General features: G+C 38.8%; 1 protein-coding gene across 2 annotated transcripts in view; it reads right to left on the reverse strand.

Annotated features, from left to right (window-relative positions):
• LOC118899813 (interferon-induced very large GTPase 1-like) overlaps window positions 1-18,940 on the reverse strand; it is a 31,457-nt gene extending 12,517 nt beyond the window's left edge. Inside the window, exons 1-2 of one of the 2 annotated variants that reach the window (XM_036861785.1) lie at window positions 18,814-18,940; window positions 12,737-12,806 (exon numbers count right to left, since the gene is read on the reverse strand). The gene's annotated coding sequence lies outside the window, so the exon portion shown is untranslated. The remainder of the gene's footprint in view (window positions 1-12,736; window positions 12,807-18,813) is intronic. The other variant, XM_036861786.1, reaches the window with a different exon arrangement.
• Between the last annotated feature and the right edge of the window lie 8,929 nt (window positions 18,941-27,869).

The raw sequence follows: 27,869 nt of genomic DNA on the forward strand, positions 1-27,869 counted from the left end.
TATCATAGCTTACATGAAAGGAAATAGATAATCTGAATAGCCCCGTGTGTATTAAAAAAAATTGAATCAATAATTAACAACCCATCCAAAACAGAAAGCGTCAGTCCCAGTGGGATTCACTGGTGAATTCTACCAGACATTTAAGGAAGAAATTGTACCAAATATCTACAATCTCTTTCAGAGGACAGAAGCAGAGGGAATACTTCCTAATTTAATTCATGAGGTCAACATCACCCTAATACCAAAATCAGTCAAGGACGTTACAGGAAAGAGAACTATAAACCTATAGCTCTCATGAAAAAAAAAGTAACAAATCTAATAATATGTAAAAGAATAATCCACCACAACCAAGTGGGATTTATCCCAGGTATGCAAAGCTGATTCAACATTCAGAATCAATTAATGTAAAACACCACAACAGACTTAAGAAGAAATATCACATGATCATACCAATATATGGAGAAAAGCTATTTGACAAAATCCAACACCCATTCATTATAAAAACTTTCAGCAAACTAGGAATAGAGGGGAACTTCTTGAACTTGATAAAAGACACTAACAAAAACCCTACTGTTAACATCACACTTAATGGTAAGAACCTAGAAGCTTTCCTCTTAAAATGGAATTGGTAAAGGAATCCCGTTTCATCACTCCTATCACACATCCTGATGGAAGAGTTAGCTAATAAGATAAGAAAAGGAAATAAAAATATACAGAATGGGAAAAAATAAATAACACTGTCTTTGTTTGTAGATGACATGATCATCTATGTAAAAAATGCCAAAGAATCAACAACAGAAGAATCTCCTGGAACTGGTAAGTGAATATAGCAAGGTTGCAGGATACAAGGGTTAACTTACAAAAATTACTGGTTTTTTTATATGCTAGCAATAAACAATTGGAATTTGAGATTAAATACACAATACCATTTAAATTAGCACCCTCAAAAAAGAAATACTTAGGTATAAACCTAATAAAATATGTTCAAGATCTATATAAGGAAAACCACAAAACCCTGATGAAAGAAATCAAAGAATATCTGCATAAATGGAGAGATATTTTGTGTTTAATATTAAGACCAGTTCTTCCCAACTTAATCTATAGAGACAATGCAATCCCAGCCAAAACTCAGCAAGTTATTGTGTGGATATCAACAACTTGATTCCGAAGTTTACAAGGAAAGCAAAAGACCCTGAATAGCCAACAGAATATTGGGGGAAGAACAAAGTCAGAATACTGACACTCCCAGATTTCAAGACTTACTGTGAAGCTATGAAGGTGCTTTGTGACCACCTAGAGGGGTGGGATAGGGAGGGTGGGAGGGAGATGCAAGAGGGAGGAGATATGGGGATATGTGTATATGTATAGCTGATTCACTTCGTTATAAAGCAGAAGCTAACACACCATTGTAAAGCTATTATACTCCAATAAAGATTAAAAAAAAATAAAAGACAGTATGGTACTGGCAAAAGCAGAGACAAATAGAATTGATGAATGGGCTAGAAGAGCCAGGAATAGACCCACACAAATATAGTCAACTGATCTTGAGAAAGGAGTCAAGGTAATCCAATGGAAGAAAGGATAGTCTTAACAAAGGGTGCTGGAATAACTGGACATCTACATGCAAAAAAATGAATCTAGGTACAGACCTTGCACTCCTCACAAAATTAACTCAAAATGGATCGTATTACCTAAATATAAAATGCAAAACTATGAAACTCCTAGAAAACATAGGAGAAAATGTAGGTGACCTTGGGATTGATGATGACACTTTAGATACAAAATCAAAAGCATGATCCATGAAAGAATAAGTTGATAAGTGGACTTCATTAATTTTAAAACTTCTATTGTATGAAAGATACTGTTTAAAAAAAAAGGAAAGATAAGCCAAAGCCTGGGAGCAAGTCTTTGCAAAATATATATCTAATAAAAGGCTGGTATCCCAAATGTACAAAGAATCCTTAAAACTCAACAGTAAGAAAACAAGCAACCCAATTAAAAATGGTACAACATTTTTAAAAATTAATTAATTAATTTATTTATTTTTGGCTGTGTTGGGTCTTCGTTTCTGTGTGAGGGCTTTCTCTAGTTGTGGCAAGCGGGGGCCACTCTTCATCGCGGTGCGCAGTCCTCTCACTATCGTGGCCTCTCTTGTTGCGGAGCACAGGCTCGAGATGCGTAGGCTCAGTAGTTGTGGCTCACGGGCCTAGTTGTTCCGTGGCATGTGGGATCTTCCCAGACCAGGGCTCAAACCCATGTCCCCTGCATTAGTAGGCAGATTCTCAACCACTGCGCCATCGGGGAAGCCGGTGCAACATTTTTGAACAGATATGTTACCAAAAACATATGCAAATGGCAAATAAACATGAAAAAATGCTCACCATCTTTGTCATTAGAGAACTGCAAATTAAAACAGCAAGATGCCACTACACACCAATTAGGATGGCTAAGAACTCTCATACATTGCTGGTAGGAATGCAAAATGTTACAGTTACTTTGGAAGACTGGTTGGCAGTTTCCTACAAAAGAAAAACAAAACCCTGTACTGTTATCATATGATCCAGCAACGAAGCTACTTGGTATTTACTCAAATGAGTTGAAAACTTAAGTCTACACAAAACCTTCCCATGATGTCTATAGAAGCTTTATTCATATTTGCAAACTTGGATGCAAACAAGAGGTCCTTCAGTAGGTTAATAGATTAACAAACTGTGGTACATCCATACAATGGATTATTATTTAGCAAAAAAAAGAATTGAGCTATAAAGCCATGAAAAGACATGGAAGAACCTTAAACCACATTGCTATGTGAAAGAAATCAGTCGGATAAAGCTACATAATTTATGATTCCAACTATATGAAATAGTGGAAGCCAAAACTTTGGATACCGTAAAAAGATCCGTGGATGCCAGGGGTTGTGGAGAGAAAAAAATGGTGCCAATAGACTTGCTTGATGCAGGGTTGCCACAAACCTTCAATTTGTAATAAAACACAATACCCGTGAAGTGCAATAAAATGAGATATGCCTATGTACCTATTAGAATGGCCAAAATCCAGATCACTGGCAACACCAATTGCTGACAAGGGTCTGGCATGAAAGAAGCTCATATTCATTGCTTCTGGGAGTGCAAACGGAATAGCTACTTCGAAAGTCAGTTTGGTTCATTCTTACAAAACCAAATATTCTTTTTCCATATGATTAGCAATCATGCTCCCTGGTATTTACCTAAATTATACCTCACAAAAGCTGGCACACAGATGTCTATAGCAGCTTTATTTATAATTTCAAAAACTTGGAAGTAACCAAGATATCCTTCAATAGGTCAATGGATAAATAAACTGTGGTACATCTAGACAATGGAATATTATTCAGTTCTAAAAAAAAATGAAAAGAATGAAGTGAAATTAAATGAAAAGAAATGAGAAGACATGGAGGAAACTTAAAAGTATATTTCTAAGCATAAAAAGTGAGACTAAAATGCCTACATACTTTATGATTCCAACTGTATGACATTATGGAAAAGACAAAACTATGGTGTCAGCAGAAAGATGAGTGGTTACAAGGAAAGAATGAGTAGGAGGAGCACAGAGGATTTTTAGGGCAGTGAGCCTATTCTGTATATTTAAGGGTTCATTACACTTCATTAGACATTTTTCAAAACCCATAGAATGTGCAAGACCTATGTAAACTACGTACTCTGGGTGATCATTGATTTTTCAATGTGGGTTCATCACTGTAACAGATGTGCCACTTTGTTGGGGGATGTTGATAATGCAGGAGATGACACGTGCGGGGGCAAGAGGTATATGGGAAATCTCTGTAACTTCTGCTTATTTATGTGTAAACCTAAAAGTGCTCTAAAAAATAAGTTCAATAAAAATAAAGCAAAGTTTACAGAATTACTTGGTGAAATTGATAATCTACAACTACTTTAGGAAAGGTTTAGTATTTAGTATGTTTTTTGGTACCTGATAAAACAAACCAAGAAAAAATAAGTAAATACAAAGAGAACTCGAACAATATGATTAGCAACCCAACCTAATGTCCCCATGTAGAACACTGCTCACAACATGTTTTCATTGTGTCTCTAATGAGTTGTAGAAAGCCTTTAGGCTGGGCAGGGGACAGCCACGTGTTTGGGGATTGTTGGTGGATAGTTGAGGGGAGAGGAGAAGAAAGTTGAATACCTGGGTGAGGGCATGAAGACATGCGTTTGGAGAGCCAATCTAGGGATCAGCCTAAGACAGAGATGTGGTCTTCACCAGCCAGAACTCCCCATGAAGGTGGATCAAAACAGGATGTCCCAATTGCACTCATCACCTGATTTCCAAACCTCTCCCTCCTTTTGTTTTCCCATCACACTCATCCTATTTTAATTTTTCCAGTGTCTCAGGTTCCAAATAGTCACCTTTGACTTCTGTCTCTCTTTAGCTCACTACAATCAGACATCATATTCTCAAATTCTTCCATCCAGTTCAAACCCATGTACATATCATAGACTATGTGCCAGGTGTTCTGCTCAAAAATGGGGTTATAGGCATGAATAAGACATGGTCAGAGAGGGTTCTGCATCAGTCTAGGAGGAAGGAAATGATGAGAGTAGTCTAGGAGGAGGGAGAAACAGAGCTTTAATTGGAGCTCTAATCCTCATTAGATGACTTTACTTCTTGATTCTCTAGAGAATGCATAAGGTGTCGTGAAATGCACTGATAGTTCTGATGCTAATCATGGGAATCTTTTGAGGCATTCCTCATTTGTTTCTAACTTTTCTAGTTTCTCTTAGAGTTGTATTTGGTTTTGGGTACCCACTTTCTATCTGTGATCCAGTTCTTTCACTTTGTACTTGGTGTTTGGTGGTGTTGGATTAACTTCTGTGGGTAGGAATATGTCTCATACTAATTACAGACTCATTTCAAGTTCTGGCTCCTGTCTGGATTCACCTTCAGACCACATATATCCCCCAATGATAATGGGGGGATAGTGGTATGGGCACATTTGTTTTCTGGACACCTTATTTCATAGTTTTCCATCTATAACTTTTCATTGTTGGGCATCTACTATAGGGCATAGATTATCCTATATATCACCTGTATCAATTTGCTCATGAGTCTATTACCTATTCCATATACACACTGCCACTGGGCCTTCATGTTTGCTCTGGTATATTCAATAATTTTTTTCCTCTCTTATAATTCCTTTTCCACATTGCATCCAGAGTCATCCTTTTGACATCCAAATTTAAATCATGTATTGTTTTGTTTAGAAAACTGAAAATTCTACATTGTCTCGTGATAAAATTAAAATGACTTATCATTCAAGGCCCTTATACTTTAACAAGAATCATACTCTACCGTACCTTTCACAACCACTCCTTCTCCTTTTCCTAATACTTACCTCACTCTCTCCCTTAAAAACCACACTCTGCCATCTTCCTTCATTCTCATGGCATTCTTGACTCTAAATATTACCCTGGATGAGCCTTTCCTCCCCACCTTTTCTGCCAGGGGTTCTATATTCCTTCTGCCCTAATTCAAGTTTCTCCTTATTTGTGAAGCCTTTCATTAATCTTTAGGTTGAGTACATAGCTCTCTTTTCTGAGCTATCAATAGTACCTTGTACTTATATATATTATATAGATTTTCCGACTGTTTATTTTTAAAGCTTTTTTTTTTTAATTTATTTTTGTCTGCATTGGGTCTTCGTTGCTGCACACGGGCTTTCTCTAGTTGTGGCAAGAGGGGGCTACTCTTCTTTGCAGTGCGCAGGCTTCTCATTGCGGTGGCTTCTCTCGTTGCGGAGCACAGGCTCTAGGCACGCGGGCTTCAGTAGTTGTGGCACGTGGGCTCAGTAGTTGTGGCTCCCGGGCTCTAGAGTGCAGGCTCAGTAGTTGTGGCGCACAGGCTTAGTTGCTCTACAGCATGTGGGATCTTCCCAGACCAGGGCTCAAACCCGTGTCCCCTGCATTGGCAGGCGGATTCTTAACCACTGTGCCACCAGGGAAGCCCTCCATCTGTTTCTTAATTGCCTGTTTAGCTCGTGTACTCCCCTTCTTCCCATACTTGTAGCTATTATGCATCAACCACCATGTCAAATTCATGTTTTGTTCTTAAGAAGTCTTATAGTTTATCCTGTGTCTCTGTTTTTAGTCTCTGCTCCTTTTGACTTTTTTCATCACTGTTTCTTTTTCAGTCTCTGTGTCAATTCTTATACACCTTTCTCTTCCATTTCCCTTCTTTCTTACCAACTTGTCTCTTTAAGCCAAACTCCTGTTTTCAAGTTGTTCCAGAGATATGTGCATATAGAGTGGGTTCTTTCCCTGAGTCTCTTAGAGTTAAGGCTGACCGCTTTTAGTTTAGGCTTTGGCTTTCTGTGTAGCACCGGGCCTGATTTTAAAATAAGATAAGGAAGTAAAAAAAAAAAAAGAAAAACTTTTTACTGTGTTTTAACATTTGTTATTATCTTGCAGAGGCTCACGGATCTTGAATTATGTGTTTAATAATGACTCAAGTTTAAAAATTATCATAAGAGGACTACTGATTATAAAGTGAGTTGTCCTGTGTGGGTATGCGTGTGAGTGCCCCTGGGTGGGGCATCACACATATAAGCCCTATTCATCACCCAGCTGTCAGGGTCAGCCCTTCCTTGTTTCTACCAACTGCTGTGGAAAGGCTTTCAGTTTTATTTCTCTCGCTCTCATTTCCCAGAAAAAATAGTTTTTCTTTTCTTTTTAAGTCAGCAGTGCCTTGGCAAGGATAGAAAACTTTTCCACATAAAGAAATGTTGCCATGTCTTGTAGATCCTGTCTCAACTTCATTCTTGCCACAGAACTTTAATTTTATCTAAGTTTCTTTAACTTCCTAGAAATAAACATTTCTGCCTGGCCAGTGCTGTTTTTACATACTGTGACCCTAATTATAACTATAATTATGATGTCTAAAGTTATAATTGAGCCTGAGAAATTTTGGTTCATGCATTTTCTTCTAAAAGACTTGATTTAGAATATTATTTGACATTTATCATATGGTGATACTGCAGTCTTTTATTACTTTGCCTGCTGAAAGATGCCTAAAATCTTCTGGAGCTCTGATAACTGAGAGTTAGAGTGGCTAAGGGTCTATCTTTTGTGAGAAGCTCTCATTGAGATCAGAAATGGGTTAGGTGTAGGGGAGAAGAATAGTTGATAAAAGGGTTAGAAAAGAATCCAAGAGCGTTTTTAGGGAAGAATAAAATCTCAATCATAGGCCTTCAGTTCTTGGCTGGGTTGGGAGACCTTTCTTATAGACATGCTCTCAATGCTTTCTCAGAGACCTCTGTAAACCTCTGTTATGCCTCAGTGACCATATTTCATGGTATGCTGGAACCAGCCTATACTGACTCATGAGAACCAAATGTCAAATGTTCAGGAATTTTGTAAGGCAGTTATTAAGCCCAGCCGTTATGAAAAATAAATTATATAGGAGCACATCCGCAAATATGAAGGGATAAGTAGCTCCAAGGGCACATCCTTCTACTGAAACAATAAACAAGCAAGAGAAAAAACATCAGAATCAACTTTGTTGGAAATCTGGAAACTAATCAAAGGTCTATAGTAACCAAGTATCTGCTGATCAAGAAAAAGGCAACTTAAAAATGGTAGGGGAGTGTTGTGGCATTTTTACTTGCCTTTGGGCCACCTTCCTCCCCTGCTTGAGGGAATCTTGAAGATATCAGCCCACATTCCCATTGTGAGACCCTTGTCCCTGCTTTCAAAGGGAGAAGAGCAGACCTTGATCTCAGAGAATTGTGTTTGTCTATTTGGAGCCCTCTGGGGGCTATCTGAAGGACTGACGAAAGGCAGTTTTGTTTTTATTTTGCATAGCACAGGGCTTCTTCAGGGCACAAAAGCAGCCAAGTGGAGGGCATTCCTTGCAAACAAGAAAGGTAAATGGACAACCCCTACTGTCTGGGGGAAGATGTTAAGGTTGAGACAAATAATAGACATGCTGAAACTTGGTAGGAAAGACTGGAGAGAGATTTTGTGTGGAAGTGGAACAGTAAAAAGTTCCCTGTGTGTAGGATTTATACCTCTAAATGATCCTTAGGTTCAGAAGCAGAAAGTGAAGGCTAAGGCAGAGTTGTAAAGGGCCAGGTTAAGCATTGGAGGAATGCTAAACACTGAGCCAGTATGCAAAGCGAGGTGTTTTTTGTTTTGTTTGTTGGTTTTTTGTTTTGTCTTTAGGCAAAAAAATCTCAATCAACACATAAGCTCATGATAAGCTAAAGAACACATTTCAGAGAGCACAAACCACAAATATCTTTAGAGAAAAAGGTAGAAAAGTACTAAACATATAACCAAAACCCACAGGAATGAACCAAAACAAACCCTGAGCACGAGAAAGATTATGATTTCAAGAGTCACCTTATTATAAAATACAAAATGTTCAGTTTTCCACAAAAAAAATTTTAAAACGTGCAAAGAAACAAGAAAATATGACCCATTCACAGAAAAATGAATAGAAACTATCATGAGGAATCAAGTCATAGAATGTATTCAGCAAGGCCTTTAATTCATCTGGCTTAAATATGCTCAAAATGCTAAAGTAAATCATGGACAGAGATTCAATAACACCAGGGGAATGATGTGCCCCAAATAGTATATACCTCTGAAGAGATACAAATTATAAAAAGGGACCAAACAAATTCTGGGGTTAAAAATTACAATAGCTGAAATGAAGAATTCACTAAGAATTTGAACGTCAGATTAGAGCAGGCAGAATTAAAAACCAGAGAACTTGAAAATAGGTCATTTAAAATTATCCAGTCTGAGGAACATAAAGATGAAGGAGTGAACAAAAATGAAGAGAGCCTAGGAGACCTGTGGGACACCATCAAGCATACCACATACAGATAATGGAAGTTGCGTAAGGAGACGAGAGAGAAATGATGTAAAAGAATTTTGAAGAAACTATGCCCAAAAAGTCATAATTTGATTAAATACATGAATTTACACATTTAAGAAGCTCAGTGAACTTTAGGGAGGAAAAACACAAGAGGTCCACACTGAGACACGTTATAATAAAACTTTTAAAGGCCAGAGACAAAGAGAGAATCTTGAAAGCAGCAATAGAGAAGTGACTGTCATATACAAGGGAGACTCAGTAAGAAAAAGACTGGATTTCTTAGCAGAAACCATGGAGGCCAGAAGGCAGTGGGATGACATATTTAAAGTACGTAAAGAAAGAGAAAACCCATAATCCTATATCTGGCAAAACCATCATTCAAAAATAAAGAAGAAGTTAAGACATTCTCAGATAAGCAAATGCTGAGGGAGTTTATCACTAGTAGATATGTCCTACAGGAAATGCTAAAGGGAGTCCTTCAGGTGGAAATGAAAGAACACTTGGCAGTAACTTGAAGCCACATGAAAAAATAACACAGGTAAAGAAATATATAAGCCAGTATTACTGTATTTTTCATTTGTGACTCCTTTTTCTTTCCCAATTTGATTGAAAGACAAATGAATAAAATGATAATGATAAATCTATGTTAAATGAGCACACAAAGTAGAAAGATGTAATTTGTGACACAACAACATAAAGGGGAGGAGGGATGGAGCAGTGTAGGATCAGAATTTTTATATACTTATGGAAGCTAATGTGATATTAATTCAACATAGATTGTTACAGGTTTGAGAGGCTAATTGTAAGCTCCAGGACAACCAATGCTAAAATAACTTTTAAAATATACAGAAAAGGAAATTAGAAAGGAATCAAAATCATACACTACAAAAAAATCAAACACAAAAGAAGGCAGTTAATGGAGACCTTGAGAAACAAAAAAGATATGAAACATATAAAAGACAAGGCAAAATGGCAGAATAAGTGTTTCTTTATCAGTAATTTTTGTAAATGGATTAAACTCTTTTATTAAAAGGTAAATATTCTCATAATAGATTGAAAAACAAAATGCAATTACATGCTGTCTAGAAAAGACTCATTTTATATCCAAGACATATAGGACAAAAGTGAAAGGATAGAAAAGGGCACTCCAGGCAAATAGTTACTAAAAGAGAACTGAGGTATCTACGCTAAGATCAGACAAAATAGACTTTTAAGTCAAAAATTGTTACAAGAGACAAGGAAGAACACTAAATGTTGATAGAAGTGTCAACCCATCAAGAAGATATAAAACTTATAAACCTATGAACCTAACAACAGAACTCCAAACCATAGGAAGCAAAAATTGAGAAGTGAGGACAGAAATAGACAGTTCTGAAATAATAGTTGGAGATTTCATTGCTGTACTTTCAATAATGGATAAAACAACTAGGTAGAAGATCAGTAAGGAAACAGGGTAGTTGAACAATACTGTAAACCAGCTAGATCTGACAGACGTAAACAGACTCTCCATCCAACAACAGCTAGCAGTGTTTCTGCTGAACAAATTTTCTCAAGAACTTTGTGGATCTTCTATAGATTTCAGTGGGGTTCACTCCTTTAGACAAAAGCCACTTCTATGGTTCTTTTCCAGACAAACCCTTCTGGAAAAGCCTTGGCCTCCCGCTGAGATGGTAGGGAACAGTGACCTTAAGCTTCCTAGAGGACTTCTAATTTGGTTGATATCTGTGAGGCAAACCCTTATCTTCTGAAAGGACCATTTTTGTGCCTGATTCCTTTACCTTTTAATCTTTCTGAGGTTTTAGGAAAAGGTTGTACAATCATAATCAACAGAGATTCAAGACTCTGAATCTCTTTATTCTAATGGGTTTTGCCTTTTGCAGAGGCTGAGAAATTTCAAAATTCTAAGGCCTTGGCTCCTTTTTGTTTAACAGTTCTTTCCCCAGTTTATCTTTCTTTTCTCACATTTTATCATAAGCTCAAGAAGAAATCAGGAGGCACTTTTAACACCTTACTTGGAAGTCTCCCTAAGTATAAAACCAGCTTTTAAGTATTTCCTTGTACATAACTCCAGGACATAATTTTGCTAAGCTTTCTATCACTACATAACAAGAATCCTCTTCCTTCTGTTTCTAATAACATGTCCCTCAATTTCTTCTGAGCCCTCACTGCAGCATACCTAAAGTCTGGATTTCTTCTAACAGTCTGTCGAAGGTATATAGGCTTTCTCTGTCATGCTCTTCAAAGTTCTTCTAGCTTCTGCTCACTTGCCTGATTCCAAAGCTGTTCCCAAGTTTTAGGTACCACTTCTAGGCACCAAAATCTGTATTATTTTTATATTATCGTATAATTGCCACAACCTTAGTATCTTAAAACACACACACATTATATCACAATTTCTGTCAGGAGTCTGGCATGGCTTAGCTGGGTCCTCTGCTCAAGGTCTTACAAGGCAGCACTCCAGGTGTTGACTGAGCTGTATTTTCATCTAGAGTCTCAACTGGAGAAAAGCTGCTTTCAGCTTATACATGTTGACAGAATTCATCTCCTTATGATTTTAGGACTGTCCACAGTTCCTTGCCACATTATCTTTTCTGTAGGCCCTCCCTCAACATGGTAGCTTACTTCTTTAAGCCAACGGGAGGGAAAATTATCTCTAAAGAAAGGCCGAGTCGCTCTTTAAGGTCTTTTCCCTGATCAAGTCAAGCCTACCCAGGATAATATTCCTTTTGGTTAACGCAAAATCAACTGATTTGGGACCTTAATTTCATCTGAAAAATTCCTTCATCTATGCCACATTCTATTGGCTAGCAGCAGGGCGAGGGCATTACATAGGCCTCGAATCATGGAGCTACCCTCATCTGGGTGCCAAGTGACAAAATATGTAACATGCTCAGCCCAGTGTTTGACCTATTCTAAGGGTTCAATAAATGTTAACTCCTCCTATCATTTAATTTTTCTAAAGCCCTGTTGGAACCACAGTCTCAGTGCCCAGAGGGATGTGGGACTCAATGAGGTAAATCCCACTGAAGGGGAGGAGGACCTAAAGGAGGTTTCCACCACTAAGCCAAGGGAGAATCTGATTCTCCTAGTAATAAGAGCATGCCTCACACTTTAGGAAAATCTGGAGAGAGGAGCTGTTGGTGGGGACTTGAAGAGCTAAACCAGAGAACTTAGAAGGAATACGTATGAAGATTAGGTTCCAGGGAATTTTTCAGTGCCTCAAGGTAAAGTAGGAAGGAATTAAGGGAAGCATAGCCCAGGGAGTGTATGCCATGGAAACAAGTAGGATGGCTGTTATCTGGGGAGACATATAACCTTCAAGACATCCTTTTAGTTGGCCAAAGGGACTTGGAGTTTAGGTGGCTCAGGATTGTAGCTGAGCTATTCTGTACATGGAATTCATTTAGTGCCTACACCTATTCCAGGTGGTAGAGGCAAATTTTCAGAGAGGATATCTAGTTAAGATTGGCCTAGGAACCAAAGTAACCAGAAAAGTGGCAAGTGTAATGGGGAAAACATCATGAAAAGAGACAAGGGCTGCTCAAATGGGATGAATAAGGCCCAAGGGCCATAGGATCCTATAGGACCAGGAATGGACATGTAGGAAAACGAGAAGCTCCCCAAGGTAGAGGAGCAGGCTCCAATCTGCGGGAGACCATGAAAACTGAAAGTAGAATGGCAGACCCACCACTCCAGGGAGCATAAATATAGGGTTTGATGACAATATATCAAGTACAATAAAGATTGGGAAGCTTACATACATTGGGGAATGAAAGGATCAGTCAAGACAGAAGGGTCTAAATTAAGGCCATGCTTTTTTTGTTTGTTTTTAAAATTTTAACTAGAAACTACATACCACAGCTGCAGTCAGGAATGCTGATCCTGAAGGTTAACTTTCAGAGGTGGCTTCCTGTCTCCTGGTGCTTCTGCCATGAGATAATGGGAAATATTAGCCATAGAAATTGCTGCAACATGGAAAATAACTTTCATCATTTTGGTGTAGACTGAAAGTTAAGGGAGGTGCTGTGTCTCTTTTCTGCTAATGTTTTAGTTATTTTCTTGTTGTCTCAGAACGAGGAGTCTCTTTCCTTTAGGAAATGTGGGAGACTGTAACCCAAAGAAAGCCTCTTCAGCGTTTGAAATCCCATAGCCATTGACCTCCAAATAGGTTAGGAAGGAACCAAAAGGGTAGGACAGTAGCTGCAGCTGCTTTTTCTTTCTAAGACTTAGGACTAAGCCTGTTGAGCTAGAATTCTCATGGGTATCAGTTCAAGGGCACAGACAAAGGCACATAGGGAGGAGGGTAGACTCCTCAATGATTGTCTCCACTGGACAGGCTGGTTCAGATTTGGACAGATATTGTCCTGACACTGGAGTTGGGGAGTCTGTGTATCCTGTTACACTGTCAGGCTCTTCTCACTCTGCATGAGTAAGTCTGCTGGGCATTGGGTAGGAGTTGAATGTGTCAGAAGACATTTTTCAAGATGACCTTCCCTGAAGGGAGCTAGCAGACCATGGATATATCCCCACATTAGGAGATGATCTGCCAGTGATTCGGGAGCATTGGTTTATACCACAGTGGACACAACCTTTGCTCACAAAGCAGAATGGTACAAGTAAGACTTCATATTGACTAGAGAAAGTGTATTGTGGAAATCAATCCATATATTTAGTCCTTGCTAAAGACTGAGTCCCTGGTATTTATGTAACCTAACAAAATGATCTCTGCTGAAGACTAATGCAGTGGCCTTTACTAGGTGTATGTAGGTCCAGACACACTAGTAATTTCCTCAGGAGTAAGTCAGTTTTACAGTTAAGGTGTATACCAGGATCCCTCCTTCCCACCCCTGTCTAGAGTGTCTGGGAAGAAATCCTTTGAAGTCACATAAAAATTCAACTTTGTGAGTTCCAGCAAGGATCTATTAACAGTCAAAGATTTACATCCTTGTTCAAGACCATGTTGTATCTTTTCACTGACTTATTCTCTAAGAAAAATACATGTAAAATAGTGTGTATATCTGAGTGCTGTGTATAAGGCACTTGTTCCAATAGTTTCCCAAGGCAACAAGCCATTCTTTGTAGCTTTGTGTGCCTCAGAGCTGATACTGGGGTTGTGTCAATGAAAGAGAAGTAGAGATATGGGTAGTAGGAAGAAGGATGAGGAGAAGAAAAGATGTCTTTTAGTTCTTGTCTACTTCAGTGTTGCCTACAGTGAAGGACTTGTGGCCTAGAGGTAGATTATTTGCCCATACTTTGTGGTGCTGGAAAGATTTTGACAATGATTTCTCCACCTACCTTATCATACAGTTTTGGTCTATTTGAATGCCAAATTATAGAGATAGATTTAAAGAAGGCAGAAATTGCAGCAAATTAATGGAGGTGTTAAGGATTGTAATGTCCTCACTCCTCTGATCGAACTGGACTTGGTTTTAAACCAATTTAAAGTTAAAAGTATGAGTTAATCTTTCAAAGTAGTTGTTCTCAGTCTTTATTTTGGATATTGATCACCTGAGGACATCTTAAAAATGTGGGTTCCCAGCCCCACTCACAGAGAATCTGACATGGGATGTCTAGCTTATTGCTCAGGAACTGTGGTTTTTATAAACCCCCCAACTTTAATTTTATAAATGCTGCCAAGTGTTCAATCATATTTTGAAAAAAACCCAACCCTATTCTAAGGAGACATTTTTTTTTTTTTTTTTTTTTACATATGTTACATGGAGCTTTTTATTTATTTATTTATTTATTTATGGCTGTGTTGGGTCTTAGTTTCTGTGTGAGGGCTTTCTCTAGTTGTGGCAAGTGGGGGCCACTTTTCATCGCGGTGCGCGGGCCTCTCATTATCGCGGCCTCTCCTGTTGCGGAGCACAGGCTCCAGACGCGCAGGCTCAGTAGTTGTGGCTCACGGGCCCAGTTGCCCCGCGGCATGTGGGATCTTCCCAGACCAGGGCTCGAACCCGTGTCCCCTGCATTGGCAGGCAGATTCTCAACCACTGCGCCACCAGGGAAGCCCCTAAGGAGACATTTTTAATGGAGAAAAGATGGGAGTGTAAAAACTAAATTTGCCATTCCTGTTGGCCTGAACATGAAGATATCTCCTTTGAGATTCTTTACGTCTTAGTTTCCAACTGAGGTGTTCTTTCTGTCTCAGTATTTGAATGAATACACATGAAGGTTCAACTACTATGCTAGAATGTTCAACTGAGGGATCTTTAAGAATTTAACTTCAAAGGATAAAGACACGGAAAGGGCTATGAAGAGCTATAAAGCTCATTAAGGAGACAGGCAGGCTAGATCCAGAAATGCTGCCAACATGTGACTGAGTCTAATATGGTTTTCAGAAGGAGAGATCAGAAAGGATGTTTGAGAAAAATCATCAAAGAAACAATAGAAGAATATTTCCCAGAGCGGCAGTATGGCCTGATTCTCCATAATGAAAATATACATCAAATGTTGTACAGAATTAATAACAACAACAGTAACAACAACAGTAACAACAACTCTAATATATCCTGGAAATATTCTCCTATTTTTAGAATAAAGAGTAAAGAGTTTGAATATTAAACAAATGAAAAATCTGGTTTATTTACAGATAAGTTTAAAGCAGACTGATATCAGAGAAACAATAGAAGAATCTAGGGAGCTCCTCTTTGTTGACCATCTCTTCTCTCTGTACCCATCATGATAATGTGCCTTTGAGTGAACTAGATCATACAAGTACCATGGATTGGAAGTTTGGCAAAGATTTAAAAAATTTCAGCATTTATTTCACACATATTTATTGAGGGCTGTCATCATGCTGGGAAATGTTTTAGGTACTGTGTGTTGATTGATGAATAAGGCAGGTTAGATACCTGCCCTTACAGTGTTTACCCCTAGTGGAGGGAAGCAAACCATAAACTTGTAAGTATTTGAATAAGCAAAATAATTTCAGATTATTTTAAGTGCTAGGAAAGAAACAAGCAGATAATGGGATGGAGAGTAACTTGAGGCTGCTTTCGATATGTAGTTAGAGAATGTGTGTTCAAAGACTCTGCTGCTAATCGTGAGCTGCTTTAGGCTCTTTATGCAGTGTCCAGCCTTTCCCAGTTTCTGTCAAATATAATGATCCACCAATGCCACTTCTGAGTATTTATCTAAAGGAAAAGAAAATACTAATTTGAAAAAATCCTCCCTCTCCCCTACCAGGTTCATTCCAGCATTATTTACAATAACCAAAGTTGGAAACAACATAAATGTCCATTGATGGATGAATGGATAAAGAAAATGTGGTACATTTCTAATGGAATATTATACAGCAGTAAAAAAAAAAAAGGAAGGAAATTCTGCCATTTGTGACAACCTGGTTGGACCTTGACAGCATTATGTTAAGTAAAATAAGTCAGACAAGGATAAATACCATATGATCTTACTTGCATATGGAAATGAAAACAAAACAAAACCAAAAACAAACTAAATGATACAGAGAACAGGTTGGTGGTTGCCAGAAGTGGGGGAGAGGGAGGGCAAAATGGGTGAAGGACAAAGGCTGAAATTTCCAGTTATAAAATGAATGAGTCCTGGGGATGTTAATGTGCAGCATGATGACTATAGTTGATAATACTGTATCATGTATTTGAAAGTTTCTAAGAGGAAGACCTTAAAATTTTTCATCATAAAGAAAAATAAACTATAACTGTGTGGTGATGGATGTTAACTAGACTTTGGTTATCGTTTTGCAATATATACACATATGAAATCATGTTGCACAACAGAATAATATTATATGTGAATTATAGCTCAATAAAGTAATAAAATTTTAGCTTGCCTCTTAGTCTCTGCCTCCTATTATAGATTTTATTATTCCTTTAGCTCCTCTTTGGACTTGTTGGATTAACTGTGTTGAACAGCTTATCCACTTAGAAACTCATCCTGAATTCCTAAGTCTAGCCATTTGGGGGTATCCATTCCTTTTTGATGGGGAAATGGTGATGTGGGCACCTTTTATTTCTTGGAAGCCCATTTTCCCTACTTTTTCCCCTAAACTGTGGTCCTTGTTAGTTACTTACTAAATGCTCGGCGTTAGTTTGCCCTATTTATTTGACTGCTCTGTAAGAGAAGCTCTTGAATCTGTTATCTCTATCCTTGTTGTGGTCCATCTTTCACATTGCATCCTGAAACTTGTAGGTAAATCATTTACTTGTTTACAGAACTTGAAAACTCTTCATTGGTTTATGATATCAAATTACTGGGCTCTGGCGTTCAAGACCCCTCACAATCTGGCAACAATTAACCCAATTCCTTTTACAACCACTCTTTTTCCTTTTCCTAACATCTAGTTCACTTACTTCTCTTAGAAACTATACTCTGTCGTCTGTCCTCAGCCTCATAGTTTTCTTAACCCTGTATGTTGAGGGGGAGCAGAATATGCCACCTCCAAATATGCCACTTTGGCATGTGGATTGTTTTGAGCTGAAGGCAATTAAGACCCAGCAGACTCAGGAAAACTTTTTACCTCTCCTTGAACTGCCTAAAAGAATCATATAGAGGGCCTGTACCAGAGACAGCTATTACCAGAGACAACTTTTTATATCAGAAAGATGTACCTGCATGGCATGGCAAACATTTGCTTACCAATCATTTGCTCTTCTCATCTTCTTGTGAAGTGTCTTCCTTGCCTTTGAAGCCCTACACTCCTACTTCCTTCTCCTTAGCTTGGGATAGTATATATGCCTCAATTGCCAGATTGCTTTGAGTCTTCATGTCTTGGTGGGGATCTTGTAAGTATGTAATTAAACTTAATTTTCTCCCATTAATCTGTTTTATGTCAATTCAATTATTAGACCAGCCAAAAAATCTAGAAGGGAAATTGTTTCCTCTCCTAAAATATTATGTTACATGAGCACTTCCCAGGACACTATGCTCCTAACCCAATTCAGGTTTCTCCTTATTTGTGAAGGCTTCCTTTATTCTTCCAGGTCGAGTTAGTTCCTCTCTCCTCTGTGCTTACCATAGCACCTGTTACTTACATGAATCATAATAACAAAGTTAAACTTTTCTTGAGTCCTTTACTCCTGGAAGCAGTGATGGTTAAAGAAATCCATCCACCCTTTTGTGTTCTGAGAATTAGTTTACTGCAAAGAACCACCTTTCCCCATATGACTTATATAAACTCATCTGTGTGTCCCTTTATTACTTATAGGGAGGCCAGACACAGACCGCCCCCCCCCCCTTTTAAATTAACTTTATTTATTTATTTCTATACAGTAGGTCTTTGTTGGTTACCTATTTTAAATATAGCAGCAGACACAGACCCTTTAAATTCCATTCTTTGCCTCATAAAGGATTCACTGAGCTGTTTGTCCCCCTGATCAATTGGAAAGTGTTTGAAACTAAACATTAGTTAAAATTCTCTCCTTTTCAGTCCCCTTAACTTTGACCCACCCTCCTCCTGACCCTGCATACAACCTCTCCTTAATGATCCCTCCTAAGGATAAAATATTCCCTGATTACCCCACTCCCTCTATACTGTGTTCTTCTTAGCCTGCTGACCCTTTCCTCTGAAAGAATATTCCCTTCTGCCTGGCCTTTGAGATGCCTGAAGCTCTATGTTTGGATTATTTTCTCTATTACAATAGTCTCTTTCCCCTTATTGCAATAATTCTTTCAAATAGTCTCTTTTTACCTAAGTCTAGATTTATTTTTAGTTGACAATAAAAATTACCAAGTTGTTTGTCTGTTTTGATAATGTACTCCCTTTCCCCCAGATTCGGAGCTGTTTATTGGAACAATGAGAAAGCCAGGTTCCTATTTGTGTTCTTAGCATGCCTTAATCTGCCTGTGTCTCTGACTGTCCCTATGCCTGTTTCCATCAATTTCTGTTTTTATTTTAGTCTCTGAGTATGTCATTGTATCTCTTTGTCTATCCCATTTCCCTCCTTTTCCTTCACCTACCTGTCTTCTTGAGGCCAAGCTCCTGTCTTCAGGTTGCTCCAGAGATACTCGAGAGAAAGTAGAGCTGGTTCTTTCCCGGAGTCTGGTAGTTTGCTGACTGAAGCTGACTGAAATCTTCAGCCTAGACTTCAGCTGCCTCTGTGGTAAAAGGGCCTTATTTTATCCTCCAAACAGGAAGAGAAAAACTGGTTTCACTTTTGTTTTTGTTTTTTTTCCCCGTTTAAAAAAAATCACCTGATTTAAAGGAATCCTGCTTGTATTTATTTATTTATTTATTTATTTATTTATTCATTAATTCATTTATTTGTTTATATTGTGATTCCTGGGTGTTAAAATAACTGCAAATGGAAGACTAATGTTGGTATATTTGTGTGCATGCATGTGTGTATCAGTGGTGGAATGGGTTGAGCACCAGATAAAGAACATGGGAGAGACAGGATAGGGAAAGAATTTAGGAGAAGAGACATGGGCACATTTGAGTGTCTTCCTCAGGGAAGTTGCTTTAACTGCTTTACTGTTCTAGCTCTCAAGTCACCCAAGGACAAAGAAGAAGCATGCTCTCAGTGCCAATGAAACTTCTTAGGTTTTATTTCCTATAAAAGATCTCACTAGAATTAGCTGTTTGTCTGTTTGTTTTGTTTTTTGTGGTTGATTTGAAAATTAACCAGGTTTCCAACATTGTATTAGCTGATTTGGATGATTCAACACTACCGCGAGATAAATTCTTAACAGCATATTGTGTGTTTATGGTGAGAAAGAGAATTTTACAGTTGTCTATATTTTATATTAGAGCCTTTTAGTAATGTTAAAAATCTGACTGTTTTCTCTCACACCTAAATCCCATGTAAAGCATTTTGTTTCATTGATTATTATCTTACTCCATGATTTAATTCATTATAATTTTGCTTGTAGATCAGTACCTCCTGCTCCAGTGTTCTTCTGTTTCAAGCTTTATGTGTCTACACACGTCTTCTTGGAGGTGAACCTCATACTCATTTTTCCCAGGTCCTCTAGAAATTCTACCCACATTGTTTCATATTTCCCCTTCCCACTCCCAGTACACCTGCACATCTCCACTACATGGACCTATACTGAGCTCTTCTGCACTGTGCTCTCAGAGCAGTTATACCACTCTTAATGATGCTCCTATCACGTTGTGCTGCACTGTAGCTGTCTATCTGATTTCTCCCATCCCCCAAACCTGAAACATCCCACCTTCCTGTGTTCGTCCCAGTTGTGGGGGATCTGTCTTCTTCATCATTATATCCCAGATGTATTGCATGAAACATATAGATGAACAAAATGTGTGATGATTGAATAAGGAAATTACCATATCTGTCAGAGCTGTTTTCCTCAAGTTATATGTGAGGATGTTAATAGCTATTTCAGTGAGTTGACATGAGGCACAAAGAAGGTATAAGGGCAGCTGGCATGGTGTCCTTCCAATAAGACTTCACTTTTCCTACTTTTAGAATAGGAGTGTAGGTATTTTCTAGTAAACAAGAGTTTAAATGTCAGTCATTAATTTGAGTCCGGGATCCAACAGTGACTAACTATGTTTGCTTATGTCTTGAGTGTGGAGAGGGCGACCTAAGTAATGAGAAGCACCCAGGTGGTGGAATGAATTTGTGCCAGTAGCACTACCCACCTCATATACATTAATGAGGATAAAATGAGATAGGTTAATAATCCCACCCAGTGCTTGGCCTGCAGCAGACATTCAAATATGAATTCTTTTTTCCCCAGCACATAATTTGTTTGAAGATCTAATCTGTCAGAACAAGAAACATCAAGTGGAGTGTCTTCAGCTGCAGTGCTCCTTCCAGTGTTTAATTTGATTAAGATTTCAGTAAATGTATAAATTAATGAAGGAATTAAAACAATCCTGTAGAATCAAAATCAGATTCACAAACAGGTTCATTTCACCACACAGTTACCTCCTGTTCCTCCAGGTCAACCCCCAATACAGAGGACAGACTCTTGGTTTCATCTTTTAGTTTTCTCTCAATTCCAAGAAATGTTTGTTTTTAACATGAACTTCAGTTAAATGATTAGTGAATGTTTTGTTTGTTTGTTTGTTTTTTCAAGGAATTCCTTTATTTTTATTATTTTTATTATTTATTTATTTTTAGCTGTGTTGGGTCTTCGTTTCTGTGCGAGGGCTTTCTCTAGTTGCGGCAAGCGGGGACCACTCTTCATCGCGGTGCGCGGGCCTCTCTCTGTCGCGGCCTCTCTTGTTGCGGAGCACAGGCTCCAGAGGCGCAGGCTCAGTAGTTGTGGCTCACGGGCCCAGCTGCTCCGTGGCATGTGGGATCTTCCCAGACCAGGGCTCGAACCCGTGTCCCCTGCATTGGCAGGCAGATTCTCAACCACTGCACCACCAGGGAAGCCTAAAATTCACCAATTTTAAGTACATAATTGATGAGTCTTAATGAGTATATTCCATCATATAATCACCACTAGGATAACAATATAGAACATTTCCATCATTCACAATTTCCCTCTTGCCCCTGTGCAGTGAATCACCTCTCCCAACCCAGAGCCCTGGGAGACTATTGATCTGCTTTTCATCACCATAGTTGTGTTTGTTGTAGAATTTCATTTAAATTGTCATATAGTGCATATTTTATGGTGTCTGGCTTCTGTCATTTTGTTTTTCACATTATGGTTGCATTTAGCAGTGGTTTCTTTATCTAATCACCTGTTTGGTTTTTTGTTTGTTTGCTTGCTTGTTTATTACTGAGTATTCTATTGTATGGGTATGCCACAATTTGTTTATCTATTAATTCTTGATAGCTGAAGGTTATTTCCAGTTTGAAGTTACTACGAAGAAGCTGCAATGGGCATTAGATTATAACTCTTCCTATGGACATGTTTTCATTTCTCTTGGTTAAATAACAGTAAATGGGAATGCTGTGTTTTGTTTTGTTTTGTTTGACATCTTTATTGGAGTATAATTGCTGTACAGTGTTGTGTTAGTTTCTTCTGTACAACAAAGTGAATCAACTATATGTATACATATATCCCCATATCTCTTCCCTCTTGAGCCTCCCTCCCACCCTCCCTATCTCACCCCTCTAGGTCCTCACAAAGCTTCAAGCTGATCTCCCTGTGCTATGCAGCAGCTTCCCACTACCTATCTATTTTACATTTGGTAGTGTATATATATATATCAGTGCTACTCTCTCACTTCGTCCCTAGCTTCATTATTGAACCTCCCTGGTTCAATACTGTATGGGTTAATGCAGATATAGCCCTCATTTTATGGTCTATATCTTAGTCTACACTCAAACCAGGTTGTAATCCTGAAGATCAAATCTGGGCAGACAGGATCCCTTTTCTTCTATTTGTAATTTGAACTTCTGTGACCCTCCAGAAGGAAGAGACCACATAACTTGTTCTGTGCCTTTCAGGCTTTTCTTCACTATCTTGTGCTTAATTGTGCTCCAATCTGTGAACATGTCTTTGCTGTCCCTCTGTGCTGGGAGGATGCAGGGGGTGGGACCAGACCAGATGTTGCCCTGCTTCTCATTTCCCCGAAATGAAACTTCAGTGTGGCTTTGCAAGTAATGTTTGTTTGTTTCAATCATTTAAATCATTTAATGGCGAAAATATCCATAGATTCAAAAACAGTCTTCCACAAATGTTCACATTTCTTACTTGGCTTCTTCCTTGTTAATCATTGCAGGATTTCTGTTTCATTTCTCAGTTCCCAGAAATAAGCCGACTTTTACTGTCAGTAGGGATCTTGGCTAGAGCAGAAAACATTTGTCTAAAATATGGCTTTATGTGAATAGATATTGTACTCTTTTCTTTACTTCATAATTGAAAAACCCCAGGACATCTCTGAGAAGGAAACAAACTTTCAAACATTGATCCAGTAACAGCTGCCTTTCAACCAAGTTAGAGTTTGGAAAGATAAAGGCTATAGCATTTGAAAAAGTTGAAGTTGACCTATTTTTCTAAGTATGAAGTATAGAAATTGTGATATTTGAGTCACCAAGTAGTCTACTCATTTCCCATTTGTAGTATCTGGTGATGTTAGAAGGCTTCAACAATGAGCTGTCTCCTGATTAGGTTCCCTGGATTTTCACCTGTCTCTCTTCCTCTATCTTCCCTCCACTCCACCCCCAGGACACTGGGGGTTAGAAGATTGTGGTGGGTAGGAGATAGAATTCACATCGTGGAATTCCTGGCTCCAGGCTTTCTGAGCAGGGGAGCATGTTCTTCATTGTATGGGTTGTCTTCGAGTTTCTGACTCAGTTGATTCTCTTGTGTATGTTTATGTGGGGGTGAATCTGCTCATCTTCTGTGAGCAGCTCGGGCTGTGGCTTACCCTGGCCTGCTCTATCCACTATCAGTCTTGCATCCATTTTCAAAATCTCCCATCCCCTCACAGACCCTCTTCTGTTCTCATCGTTATATTTACATTAAAAAAGTTTCTGTGTTTGTTACTATCATTTTAGCAGAGTCTCTGAAGGGAAAGGGAATAAATATGTGAGTTCAGTCTGTCATCTTTCCTTGGCACCCTATTGGCTATTAAACAGGCTAATATCAGGAATTCCCTGGTGGTCCAGTGATGAGGTCTTGGCACGTCCACTGCTGAGGGAAGAGGTTCAATCCCTGGTTGGGGAATTAAGGGAAGTAAGATCCCATAGGCCGCACAGTGTGGCCAAAAAAATTATAAAAAATACACACACACACACACACACACACACACACACACACAGGCTAACGACTCTCTCTTTTTCAAAAATCCCTTCATCTGCCACCTCGTATACCTTCACCTATCACTCTGCCTTCATCCTTGGCTTCTCAGAAACTTTGTGAAAGAATTATCTATGCTCATTCTCTTTACTTTCTCACATTCTACTCTCTGCTACCCACTCCTGGCTGATATCTGCTGTGTCAGTGTACTTAAACAGCTCTGGATAAGGCCGTCAGTAGCTTCCATATTGCTCAAGAGGCAGGGTTTTTTGTTTGTTTGTTTTGTTTTAGTGTTCTCCTTACCCTTAGGAGGTGTTAAAATTCAACTGAGTAAATTTTAAAGATCTCTTTGGCTTTATTCAATGATTCATGTGCGGGTCAGAGTCCAATCTAGTAGACAGAAGAGATATCTGGAGAGCTATATAGTGAAGTAATTTTTAAAAATTAATTAATTAATTAATTAATTAATTAATTTATGGCTGTGTTGGGTCTTCGTTTCTGTGCGAGGGCTTTTCTCTAGTTGTGGCAAGTGGGGGCCACTCTTCATCGCGGTGCGCGGGCCTCTCACTATCGCGGCCTCTCTTGTTGCGGAGCACAGGCTCCAGACACGCAGGCTCAGTAACTGTGGCTCACGGGCCTAGTTGCTCTGCGGCATGTGGGATCTTCCCAGACCAGGGCTCGAACCCGTGTCCCCTGCATTGGCAGGCAGAGTCTCAACCACTGCACCACCAGGGAAGCCCTACAGTGAAGTAATTTTATAGACAGTAGGGAAAAGGAACAAGGAAGCTGTACTAGGCAAAAAGGCAGATTGGTTATTTCCTTATAGGAATGGCAAAGATTTATCAGGCGGATTACCTAACCAATGCTGATCAGGCAATTACTGATTGACTGGTATCAGACTCATTTCTGGGAAAGCCAAAACTATAATTAAGTCTCAGTTTAGTGATGTGGGGTTAGCAGGCTCAACTTTGGGCCTGTTGTCTTGTTTTTAACAGAGCGTGTGACAGTGTTCCTGTTTCTTGAAACCACCGTTGACTTTCATGACACAGCACTTTTCTTGAGTCCCCCTTTGTGAATCTGGCTGCACTTCTCTTCTGCTGGCTTTGCAAGCTCATTGCACTCTGCAGAGACATGCACTACTGTATTTCGTTATGGCCTCGTTGTAAAACCTTTCTCATCTACTCTGTACTCTCACTCTAAATGACCCCTTGTCTTCACTGGTCAACCATATGCAAATTATTTTCTTATTTGTCTGTCAAGCGTTGTATCAGAGTTCTATCCAAGGGATTTATTACAGGGTTGTGATCTCATGCAATAAAATGACTGTTGCCTCTGTGATTAGTGCTGGGCCTGAAGTCACCAGGACAGGCACTTGGGGAGGTAAGATGAACATGACATGGAGGAGGATAATGGTAAACTGGAATCCATGAGGATGAGCTGAAGACTGTTTTGGTCTCTTACAGCCTCCAGTCATCCAGTCACCTAACTCTGATAATTCAGGTGATCTGCAAAAGAAGCTGGTGCCCTTTGTCACAATATTAAACTCCTACCTAGCCCACAAGTTGGAGAAGATGAAAGAGGGAAGCTGGATGGGAGCTGATGGAGGTGTCGCCTGAACCACTGCCCCACATCTACAAGGTGAGTCAGTGACAACATCTGTGAGCTGCAATAGTGTCCCTAATCAACTTTCTACATGGAATACAAAGAATATAGCTGCTTCACCTCTGCCTTCTAAATCTCACACAGAATATCTCTGTGGTCTACACTAACCTTGAACTACAAAGGGAAGGAAGTTCTAGAAAATGTAGTTTCAGTTTAACTAAGTAGACACAGGACAACTCCGCTACAAGTCTTGAGTTCCAGGCCCATAAAACTAGGGTGACCACATAGTTTGCTTTTAAAATGGGGCACTTTAGAGAGTGAAACATGATGGGGCAAATGCTACAATCCTCACAACAATCCAGGCCATCTATTTCAGAACATATACTCTAAACCTGCAAATCATCTACTCTAGAGTGGACCTCTCAAAGTATTTCCTCTAAGTGCAGTTTCTGACGCTAGTCAACTTTACTCTTATTTGCTGTAATCATGCTAAGTTGTATTAAAGAGACACATTTCTATGGCAACCAAAATTTTTTCCCTGGCCTTTACAGTCTCCTGCCATGATGGTCTCTCTAATAATGCGCTCTAAATATATTGTTTTCCTATTTTCCTGTTTTCCATTTACTTCCTCTTTTTTCCCCCATGGAATCTTCTCAGTTTAAGTGAGTTTTAAACTTTGGCTTCTTTGTCTTTGCTTTTAAGTTGGTATATGGGCTTTGTGTATGTACTAATGGCCTTGTAGTTTAATTTGGGGAGCACCATAATTGCAGGAGTTTGTCTAAACTACATCAATTCATTTGGTGATTAAAAGCCTATTTGTTTTCAAATTCACATTTGAAAGTTTTTCATTACTTTTTGATCTCAGAGGAGCATCCCGCCTAAAATATTTTTCAGAACAGGGATAGAGGATTGTAAATTCCCGGGTTCAGTGGGTCTTTTCCTTTGCTAAACAAGATTGTCCTCTCTCTTCAAAATGTTCTCCTTGATGAGTCAATATTCCATCATTCTCAGGAAAATGGGAGAAATTTTAAAAAGGAATTAAAAGCCAGATAGGAAAGCAAAGATTCATGGCTGAATGCTAGAAAATTTATCTCAAATGACTGCTTTATGTTTATAGTGATCATTTAAGAAATATGGATACCTAAAAACTTGGAGGAAAAATCCAAGAAGAGGAGGAAACCAGATCAGGAACAGACTAATGTAAGATAAGCCATGGTCTGAAGTAGAACACAGTTGAATCTGTATTCCATGCATGGGGTCAACACAAACAGGAAAATAACCAAGAAGTGACCTATTCAACAGTATGATTCAAAGACATGTTTGGCATAAGAGGAAGTCATGTCTTTGAATAACATTGAGAAGTAGCCACTTTAAACTGTCACAAATAAATATCATTACTAGCTTTCTTGGGAAGTATAAATTATTGAAATGATAAATATTTCTTAATTAAAAATATAACTTGAAGCAATAGTTTTCCTGCAGACTAGATCTTGGAGTAACTGTTTCTTCTAGGAGTGGTCAGATTTACCAAGTATGTGAAGAAAACCCTTCTGTCCTCTTGACTTCAATGCTTCCACCTGCACAGTGGAGAAGGAACCCCAGAGCTCTGTGTTATCTTGGCAAGATCCCTTTACTTCTCAGTAGTTTCCTAAACTCACAACTCTGCCATCACTCTCTGCCTTGAGCCTAAACAATTAACCCCAGATTTATGGGTTGAATTGTGTCCCCTAAAAGATACGTTAATAAATCCTCACCCCCAGTTGCTCAGAATGTGACCTTATTTGGAAATAGGGTGATTCCAGATGTAATTAGTTAAGATGAGGTCATATTGGAGTAGGGTGGCCCTTAATCCAATATAACTGGTATCCTTGTCAGAAGAGGAGAAAGAGACACACAGGCAGAATACCATGTGATGATGGAGGCAGAGATTGAGGTGCTGTAACTGCAAGTCTGGGAATGCCAAAGGTTCCCAGCAAATCACCAAAAAAATTGAAGAGGCAAAGGAAGATTCTTCCCTACCAGTTTCGGATAAAGGATGGCTCTGCTGACACCTTGATTTTGAACTTCTAGCCTCCAGAAACTTGAGACAATGAATTTCTGTTGTTTTAAGCCACCCAGTCTGTGGTACTTTGTTACTGTAGCCCTAGGCAACTAATATACATGGTATGTGCTTATGTCCTTCATCTCTATTTATGCTTGATACAAGAAACCCACGGGCGTACAGTTCAGCATATACCTCTGCATGTTAAATTCTCATATGATTTAAACAGCCTCCTTTTGACTATATCTCATGCCCCTGTCTAAATCTGAAATCTTTTTCTTGTGTCCTGTGGAACATGAGGTCAGACAGCAGAACGAAACCAGACTTTCCTGTAAAGTCAAAGCTTCCTGTACTGACATCTCAAATACACCTGGCACATTCCCTTCTAAGGAATTTTAAACTTGCTGTTATCTTCGTTCAGAATGCTCTTCTCTCAGATAACTGAATGACTCCCTCTTTCAATTCCTTTAGGTCTTTAATTCAATATAACTTTCTCAGAAAGGCCTTTCTAATCTCCTTATGTGAAGTTGCCATCATATGCTTGCTATTCCCTTTCTATTTCTCTTCCCTGATGTATTTTTTTGAAGTATAGTTGATTTACAATATTATATTAGTTTCGGGTGTACAATACAGTGATTCAATATTTTTATAGATTATACTCAATTTAAACTTATTACAAAATAATAGACATATTTCCCTCTGCCGT

The sequence above is a fragment of the Balaenoptera musculus genome, chromosome 8 (genome assembly GCF_009873245.2).
Source record: "Balaenoptera musculus isolate JJ_BM4_2016_0621 chromosome 8, mBalMus1.pri.v3, whole genome shotgun sequence".
NCBI lineage: Eukaryota > Metazoa > Chordata > Mammalia > Artiodactyla > Balaenopteridae > Balaenoptera > Balaenoptera musculus.